Source organism: Magallana gigas, chromosome 3 (assembly GCF_963853765.1).
Source record: "Magallana gigas chromosome 3, xbMagGiga1.1, whole genome shotgun sequence".
NCBI classification, from domain to species: Eukaryota; Metazoa; Mollusca; class Bivalvia; order Ostreida; family Ostreidae; genus Magallana; species Magallana gigas.
In genome coordinates, this window is record NC_088855.1 from 387,112 (window position 1) to 396,815 (window position 9,704).

At 32.6% G+C, this 9,704-nt stretch overlaps 1 long non-coding RNA gene across 2 annotated transcripts; it reads right to left on the reverse strand.

Moving 5' to 3' along the window:
* Positions 1-5,552: 5,552 nt before the first annotated feature.
* LOC136273488 (uncharacterized) lies at positions 5,553-9,265 on the reverse strand. Of its 2 annotated transcripts, none has more exons than XR_010711650.1 (2): positions 8,235-9,265; positions 5,553-6,616 (listed from the first exon to the last, which is right to left on the reverse strand). It is a non-coding gene; the product is annotated as an uncharacterized lncRNA (long non-coding RNA). The 2 variants fall into 2 exon arrangements; XR_010711651.1 differs by lacking the exon at positions 8,235-9,265 and adding an exon at positions 7,850-8,228.
* Between the last annotated feature and the right edge of the window lie 439 nt (positions 9,266-9,704).

The following is a 9,704-nucleotide window of genomic DNA, read 5'->3' on the forward strand; positions in this document are numbered from 1 at the left end:
GTTTGCAGTATGATGAATAAACTCTAATTAATATAAGTTTTTTTCCCCTTTAATCCCACAGTTGATCTATCTGTCTGATACTGCTTCAGTTCGAGTTTATGATTAAACAGAACGATCTCTTATTCTATCGTTTAATTCAAATTAAGAAGAGTAAGCCTTAATGTCATTGTGTACGATTCTTGTGTTTGCTGCTAAGTAAAATCACATATGACAGACGCGATTCTTGTGTATTAGATAACCGCTGACCGCTAGGTAGTCCAGCCGCGACCTTGGCGATCGAATTTCTCGGCCGCGGGCGAGATGGGTTATGTAATGACGCACACAACTAGGAATTTAGGTCGATTTGAAATGCTTGCAGTAAAATGACTCAAATCCATTTCATGGAAGTTATCTTTTTTTAAAATCTAGTTTATGTATCTCACTAGATAAGAAAAAGAACGTTTATATTTTCTCGTTTTTGTTTTTCTTAACGGTTGTCCACTATAGGACCTAAACAGAGGTTACTCCAAAAAAAAAAGGCTGTAAGAAAAACATGTACACGTATACTTTTTAGACACTTTTTCAAATGAATCAAAGCATCCCGAATATGCTGGAACACTTTCAGCTGTTAATATATGTACGTTATTCGCACGAAGACGATTCGCTTACTTGCCAAATGAATACAGGTACATGTTAACAAGACAAGCTTTTTACACTCATAATACGCATTACCGGTACAAAATAGTTTTGTAACGACATTGATAACACAATAATGAACAACTTTTCTATCGAGAGCTATAGCGAAATATTAACCATTTTTGAGTTATAAAGCGAAGACTTTTAAGTGCTCTAGACCCCTAATTTAAGGGGCCAGCCCTTTTTCAATGGTGTCAAGTGAAAGCCCTTGACATTTTGCACATATTTTGTTCTATATGTGTTTAGAGAAAATTTTAAACTAAAGAGCTACATAACAAAAACACAACAAAAAATCAGCATTTTTTGAAACACAAATTCAAATTAATTTTTTGAAACTTTAAAGGAGGAAAATTGTAAAAACAAAACTCGGAGGACAACGTTCAAACTCTCTATTTTGAAGATTTGTGACTTTGTAACACAGGCTGTGAGCGGTTTCAGAGCCTTTGCGTGCACAAGAATGCCTATATTTTGGGGGAAAAGGGGAATAACTCGGTACCGGAAGTGTCGATATCAACGATTTTCCATAGATATTGAGAAATAGTAACTACCAATAAGCTCTGCAAATTTGAACTTTATAGGACAACAAACAAGCAAGATATTTGAGTTTTAAAAAACGTCTAGAAGAAAAAAAAGAATAAAAAGAACTAGATACGATCTCGTTACGAGTAACGAGTAGGTCTTCCGTTCAGTTTTTAAACGATACGATTGAATATCATTAACATTTCAGAATTCCACTTCAAACACTCCCTTTCAGATAATATTTACGATTGTCAATATCCTTTAAAATCCGTAACAAAGTGTTTTGCTTTTTGACATTTTGCATATTAAAGGTTAAAGAGTTTAGTCCCCTAAAATCAATAATTACGTCATCAATGGGTGTAGAAATGAGTTTTACAAACTGATATTGTTTTGATCAACAACTTTGTTTCTGTAATGCATTACAAAATCTTGATCGTTTTTAAGGTATGTGAAAAGACTTTACGAGTGACTTAGCCCCTTATGTAAGGGGCCAGTCCCTTTTTCTTGTGTTCATTGAAATTGTCTCACAAATACTAACAATTTTTGTTCTTACAAGTATCTAAAATTGTTGTTCATTTTTTTTATACAGATGATTGAATATTTTAGGGGCCAGCCCTCTAGATCCTTAATGGGGACAGACATTGGTATTTTGATTGATGGAATCGATGAGAATCATCAATGTTAGCATTTTCTCTTCTACTATGCTTAACAAAATATGTCTCCTTCTCTAGATATATTGCGTCAAAGTTTAAGTACTTTGGCCCCTAAAAATCCCTAATAACGTCATAAATGGGCGTGGCAATGATTTTTCCTGATAGATATTGTAACGATCAACAACTTTGCTTCTATGATGCATTACAAAATCTTTATCGTTTTTAAGTTATTTGTAATAGTGTTTAAGAGTGCCTTGGCCCCTAATTTAAGGGGCCAGCCCCTTTCTCTTGATTTCTTTGAAAAGGTCTTATGAATACTAACATTTTTTGTTCTTACACCTATCTAAAATTGTTGATCATTTTTTAGATACAAATGATTGAATATTTTAGGGGCCAGCCCTCTAGATCCTTAATGGGGACAGAAATTCGTGTTTTGATAAGGGGAATCAATTTAAATCATTTATTCAAACATTTTCTTTTCTATGATGTTTAACAAAATATGTCTACTTCTTTAGATATATTGCGTCAAAGTTTAAGTACTTTGGCCCCGAAAAATCCCTAATTACGTAATAAAGGGGCGTGGCAACAATTTTTTCTAATAGATATTGTGATGATCAACAACTTTGCTTCTATAATGCATTACAAAATCTTTATCGTTTTAAAGTTATTTGTAATAGAGTTAACGAGTGTGTTGGCCCCTAGTTTAAGGGGCCAGCCCTTATTTCCTTAATTCATTCGAAAGGTCTTACGGTTTGTAACATTTTTTGTTCTTACACTTATCTAGAATTGTTGTTCATTTTTGAGATACAAATGATTGAATATTTTAGGGGCCAGCCCTCTAGATCCTTAAAGGGGACAGACATTGGTGTTTTGATTAATGGAATCGATAAAAATCATCAATGCAAACATTTTCTCTTCAACAATGCTTAACAAACTATATCTCCTTCTCTAGATATATTGCGTCAAAGTTTCAGTACTTTCGCCCCTAAAAATATCTAATTACGTAATAAATGGGCTCTACCACTTTTGTTATATATATTTTAACAAAATATCAACTCGTAACAAGATACAGATCAAAACGTATGAAAAATTTGATTTGAAATTCGTACTTAATTTTCGAGCCTAGACGAGCTCATAGAAATGGCGCCACTGGCGCCAAAAAACTACATTGTGCACAACTTCAAACTATGGTCTACCTATCCTGAAAATTTTATATTCATATCTCTAATAGTTTCTGAGATCAGCTCTTCACAAAATAGGTCGTAAAATTTTGAATGAAAATTCGTACCCAATTTTCGTTCCTAGGCGAGCTCAAAGAAATGGCGCCACTGGCGTAAAACAATACAATAGTGCACAACTTCAAACTATAGACTACCTATCCTGAAAATTTCGTATTCATATCTCTAATAGTTTCTGAGATCAGCTCTGCACAAAATAGGTCGTAAAAAAATAGAAAATCCGCCGTAACTCGGTACCGGAAGTGACGATTTCAAAATTTCAAAAAACGTCTAGAATTATGACCTCTGGCAATCATCTGTGAGAAAATGGTCAAAATCGGCCGAATAGTTTCTGAGAAATCGCGTGCACAAAATTTGTGGAAAAAAATAATAAGAAGAAACTAGAGCAAAGCTCGTTGCAAAGCAACGAGTGGGTCTTCCGTTAATGTCGGAAGTAAAGCTGGAAGTTCATGTAAGAAGCATAGCTCTTAAACCAATAACAAGAGTAACTAAAATAAAAAGATGAAAAAAATCGAATTATTCCTGGTACGACTTAACAAAATCCGAATGATTTTAAGTACGACTTAACAAAAACCTTACTAATTTCAAGTACGACTTAACAATTATTTTTGGTACAAGTTAATTTTACTTTGAACATTATGCTATACGCGGAATCAAAATTTCTGGAAATATCAATTTTTAAACCCCGATATCTCTAATGCATCGTCCGATTTAAAAACGGCTTTCAGTGTTAGATTAAGCTGAATAAGCTCTACAAAACAGATATTCATTTTTGACTTGATCAAAAAATTAAATTTTTCGAAAAATTTCATTCACTTCCGGTTTTGACCGGAAGTGACAGATTTTCATTTCGAGGCTTATTACAGAGGTAAAATGACAAAATCATAACCATTGAAAATTTCAAGCCTCTATCTTAAAGCGTTTTTGAAACGCTGCGGACAAATTGACTTTTTAAAATTTTTTGTTTAAATGACGTAACGTAAAAACGGAAAGGTCGTTTTCAAAGAAACTTTGGGATCTTAGAGGCATAATAGTTGCAAATAATCTCTCAAAGTTTCATCTCAATCGGTTATAAACTTTTTGAGTTATAAAGCTGAAAAGGAGTCAGATACAAAAGATGTCACCTTTGACCTTCCGAACTGTGCTTGTTGCACCACCAAATGTCAGAAACTTAGCAATGTAAAGTTTATTATATTTCTGTGAATATTTCCTATGTAAAATTACAATTAATAAACATGCTATTCCATCTAACTGTGAAATAGTTTCTATGCTATCTGTCCATAATGAATAGTCAACGAAAGTCTTCACCAGCAGCATACAATTTCCCATTTTTAAACTCGGAACACCTCTGGTATAATCCGATCACAGCATTAAATTCAAAGTCCGATAATTCTAATTTGTTTATCATCAAGAAATTCTGCATCGCCAACAAATAAAGTTTTCTTCAGGATAATAATTAAGATATCTATAGCTATTTACTGACAGAAAGACAGACTAAGACTGTTGTGTTGTGTGAGGATGACAGACAGTTTATTGTCCCCCTCAACAGCAACTATTTCACTTGGCTTCGCCCATGAAATAGTGGCTGTCTTGGAGGACAATAAACTTGCTATTATCCTCATACCCAGTGAATAGGTATATAATGTCCCATCCACATAAATTTCGAGTTATATAACCTCCCATTTGTAACCTGCAATTTCACAGTGTAAAGTCAACACAACAGTCTTAGCCGCAAGTTTCACCATTCAATTCTCATGTACGTATTAAACATTAGGGGTTTTCATATTGCATACCAATTCCAACAAGGGAGATCCCTCTAATGATGATCATTAAAATTCATTTTATGAATCTTAGCAACACTCATAAGCCTTCAAGTGCAGCATCTCTTAAGGTGGCTCAAAACACCTTGAAATATTTTCTCAAATCAGCAGAAAATTACTTGATTATGATAGATATCATAATTGATAAGAAGTGTTTAAGTCAAATAGGCAAACAATGTGCAAATTTGGATGAACAATTACATTTTCAAAAATTTAATTCAATAAACAGTAACAAAAGCTCCAGGCGGACTAAAACTCAAACGCTTTGGAAACCCAATACTTTAACCATTAAGCTATTACGGTATGTACAACCCAATCGAACGATATTAAGAGTTCAACAAAATATTTAAATCGCCATCTTGTGAAGTAGTGTCTTAAAAAGTATAAGTCTAGGTGTAGTGATGTACCTTAATTTTACAAAAATATTAACGGGTACTTTATCCGAATCGTCCCTTGCTACCTAACTTAGTACATTTTATGAACAGATGTCTTTGTCTTAGAATAAGAAAGCTAATGCAATTCTGAGAAAAAAGTATACCACATATTGACAATTCCATTGAGGTTTAATAAACATATGGCCATTTAAGTGAACCCACCATTTCCAATTTCTTTTACTCAACACAGTTTTACAGGGTTCTCCATAGTAAAACATCTTTACCTGACCTTTTAGAGGTCAATTGTTGTTCAACCACCTTTAATAAGAAACCTTATTCAATACAACATACATCTACATGATATTATCTTGATAAAAGCATCACATAACTTAGAAATGCCCTTACATGTATACCCACCCCCTATCTTTTGATTTTCATAAAAAGTCATGGTTTGAAATCTTTTACCTAATTTTCTGAAACTTGTGGCAATTTCTATGAGTCATTTCTCACACATGTTTGAAAACAATCATCAATGATACTAAAATTTGATCTTTTTATGTTTCTTGAATGATTTGTAGCATTTTAATAATTAAATAGACAAGTATTCCTGCATGTGATTTCTTTTTTCCATGAAAAAAAGTAAGCTAACAATCATATTTTTTAAATATCTAATCTATTCTGGTTTCTTGTCTCTTTTTAACCATGATAAAACAGTAAGATCAACAAGTTCAACATCTGCCTTAAATAAAATTAAATTCAAACACACCCGGGTAGCTGGAGGCGGAGGAGAATTCCATTAAAAATGTTCAAATTTGACATGTTTTTTTCTACTTTTTTATGCATATATACCTTAAAAGGGTGAAAATAGATTGTTTCTTGCTCATTTAAAAAGTAATTATCATTGCTGGTGTTATTCAAAAGTCAAATGTACATTTACATATCCTACATGTAATCTTATGGAGAAAATTTGAAAGAGTTGGGTGATTTTTCAACTATGTAAACACATCTAAATATCTTTATAAAATAAAAAATGAAGGAAACATAATTGCATACTTTTATTGAAAAACAAATTTTCACAACAATTATATTTCTTTAAACAGCCTTAATTTTGTTTTTCATAATTTCTTATCAAACATGAACAAACCACAATAGGGCATGATGCTTTCTTAAAGTTCCATTATTGTTCATGCATTATCCGATTTAATTTGAATTACCGGTAGATAGTCTTTGGAACGCAAGGAATATGCATGTGGGTAGAGGTGACAGGTTAACCTCAAGAGCTGAAACCACAAGAATCAACAGGTAAAAGCCATGTGGTAACAAGAGTCTGCTTTAAGCTGAAATAAAAAAAATAAATTAGCTGTGTTAGCATACATGTACTTGTAATAGCTGTGTTTACATTAACATATACATAATATTTTTGGAAAAAATACACTGACCATGCAGTGTTATAAGTATGACATATCCAAATATATGACATTAACATTTAGCCAGTACAAAAACAAAAATGTGCATATCAAGTCATAATATCATAACATTAAAATAATTTCTTGGGTATAGACATATCAGATTGAGAGAGAGCGAGAGCAGGAGTGAGCGAGAGATTTTGTTTTACTTGAAGTGCGACAGCAATATTTCAATTCATAAACTACAAAGGAATATTACCAATCCAAACAGTGTCAAAGTATAAGCTTCTGCTACGTGTATACCATGTTTTGTCAATTCTACTGGGGTTTATTGCGAATAAATTTAACGAGGGTTTTTTTTTTCTTACGAATTACATGTTTTAAAAGCAATACTATGTATAATGCGCATAAAAATGAGGGATTAATAATACATGCTCATTTTAAAATTCAATGCACTTTGGATTTCTTTTACAAGATCGAGATATTTTTGTCACAAAATTAAGTTGCCCTCTGACAGTTTCATGAGTCTTTGCCAAGATTAAAAGAGAGAGAGAGAGAGAGAGAGAGAGAGAGAGAGAGAGAGAGAGAGAGAGAGAGAGAGAGAGAGATAGATCTATCTGAGGCACATGCAGTAAAAATTATTTACATACTATGTAGATGTGATATGCATGTAAAGCTTACCTAAAATGAATCAATATGTATAAAAGATAATCTAATCTCTCAAATTACAATGATTCTGTGAAATACTTATATCTTGAGAAGACTGTTTAATAGATATCATGGAACATTGTTCTAAATTCTGAGCTTGATATAATATGAAATTTGCGACTTTTCATCTCGCACTCTGTTTTACATGCCTGTTACACAAGCAATAACCATATATAACAGAGAGCGAGACAAAAGGTCTAATTTTAATTAGATTGAATATTTACTTTGTCAAATATATTTATTTAATTAAACACAAGCCTGAATTTTTTTAATTTATAAATTAAGTAAAGGCGATATGGTAAAGATCTGCTATATTTAAATATTTAGGGTAAATTTATCATCATGCAAACATGCACTCTAATTACAACATTCTATTCTTGTGTACCTTAGGACTCCCACCGCTTTTAATTTTAAATTCTTCATGCAATTTACTACTGATATCCTATCTTCACTTGCCTCGGATAGTCTTTTAAACACCATCACCAGTCCCGTAAATTCATGTGGTCCACTTTGTTTACATGTAAAAATGGCGACTCTCGATCTCGATGTAAATTCAACATACTTGATTTTCCAAAGTCGGTAGCGTGTTTCGGAGAAAGTCTGAGGCAAATTAAGAGGCGATATCAGTAGTAAATTGCATGAAGAATTTAATGGTACTAATTGTTTTCACAGAATTTGCGTAAAAATAAGGTAAATCAGTCCAAAACTAGCGCACGTTTTTCTGCGCAATAAATAAATTCAAAAGCGGAGGTTAGAGTCAGAGGAATCTTGGATTAGATTGAAAAGTGCAAATACTCTGAAAAGAAAAAGTCAATACGACATATCCTGTATTGAAACATACCTTTATAATATGTCATACGTTAGTTGAGCTGAAATTTCCACTATCGACGTATTGCAGGCCTTGCTTCTTTTAAAAATGTGGACACACCGCTATCAGCTGTTTGTTCGCAGTCAAAACATGGCGAGTTGAAATGGGGAATCGTACAATAATTATTTCGATTAAAACTAATAAGACTAATAAAAACTTACAACGTAATTATCGATCGAAATAACGAAATTGTATCGATAAACACTTTAAATAACTATTAAAAAACAGAGTCCGGTTTTATGACCTGCACGAATTGTTTTCAGCAAGAGTTACTTTCAGTGTGAATTTTACACTATTTTTTAAACCAAGAACACGGAATCAAAATTTCCGGAAAAATCAATATTTAAACCCCGATATCTCTGCAATGCATCATCCAATTTGAAAACGAATTTCAGTTTTGTATTAAGCTTTGCAAACTCTACAAAATGCATATAATTTTGTGTTTTATATATAGTTTAATTATAAGTACGAATTGTTTTCAGTAGAAATTACTTTCAGTTTGAAATTTGCACTATTTTTAAAACCAACAACACGGAATCTAAATTTCCGGAAAGATCAATTTTTAAACCCCGATATCTCTGAAATGCATCATCCGATTTGAAAACGAATTTCAGTTTTGCATTTAGCTTTACAAACTCTACAACATGCATATAATTTTATTATTCGCTTAAAAAAATGAAAATTCCGAAAAATTAGAATCACTTCCGGTTTCGACCGGAAGTGACAAAATAATATTTTTTGTAAATTTGCCATAAGTAAATCCGCAGATTTACAATCACAGAGAATTTCAATTCTTTATAAACAACCGTTTACGAGAAAAGTCATGGACAAAATCACTTTTTGAAATTTTTAAAAATGACGTAACTAGAAAACGGAAGTGACTTAATGACTGAAAGTTTAAAGTCGTCAAGGGACAACTATTTAACATAATCCCTGAAAATTTCTTGCAAATCGGTTAAATAGTTTTTGAGATATAAAGCAAAAAAGAAGTCAGAAGGAAAAACAAGAAGAATAATAATAACTAGATTCGATCTCGTTGCGAGCAACGAGTGGGTCTTCCGTCCAATTTTTGAATAGATATGATTAAACTTATCAATTCAAAGATAAAATCGTAGATCTAAGCGAAAAAAAAGAGAAAAAAATTTTGCGGCACTCGAGGCTTGAACCCGGGTCGCTTGGGCCATGTCCACGACTATAACGACTGAGCTACTCGGACTCCGCTTCAGAACTTTGACGCTTAATTTCTCGAGAATGCCTTAATCGATTTTAAAACTAATTACATATTCCTAATCAGTAAAAGGGTCACTATAAGGTGTAAAAATTTCAAAGAAAAATATTAAAAAATAAAAAAGTCGAAAAATTCAATTTTTAAAATTTCCTTCCGGTGACGACCGGAAGTGACGGCGGACATTCTCATGACCGAGGTACATTAGAAAAACGCTA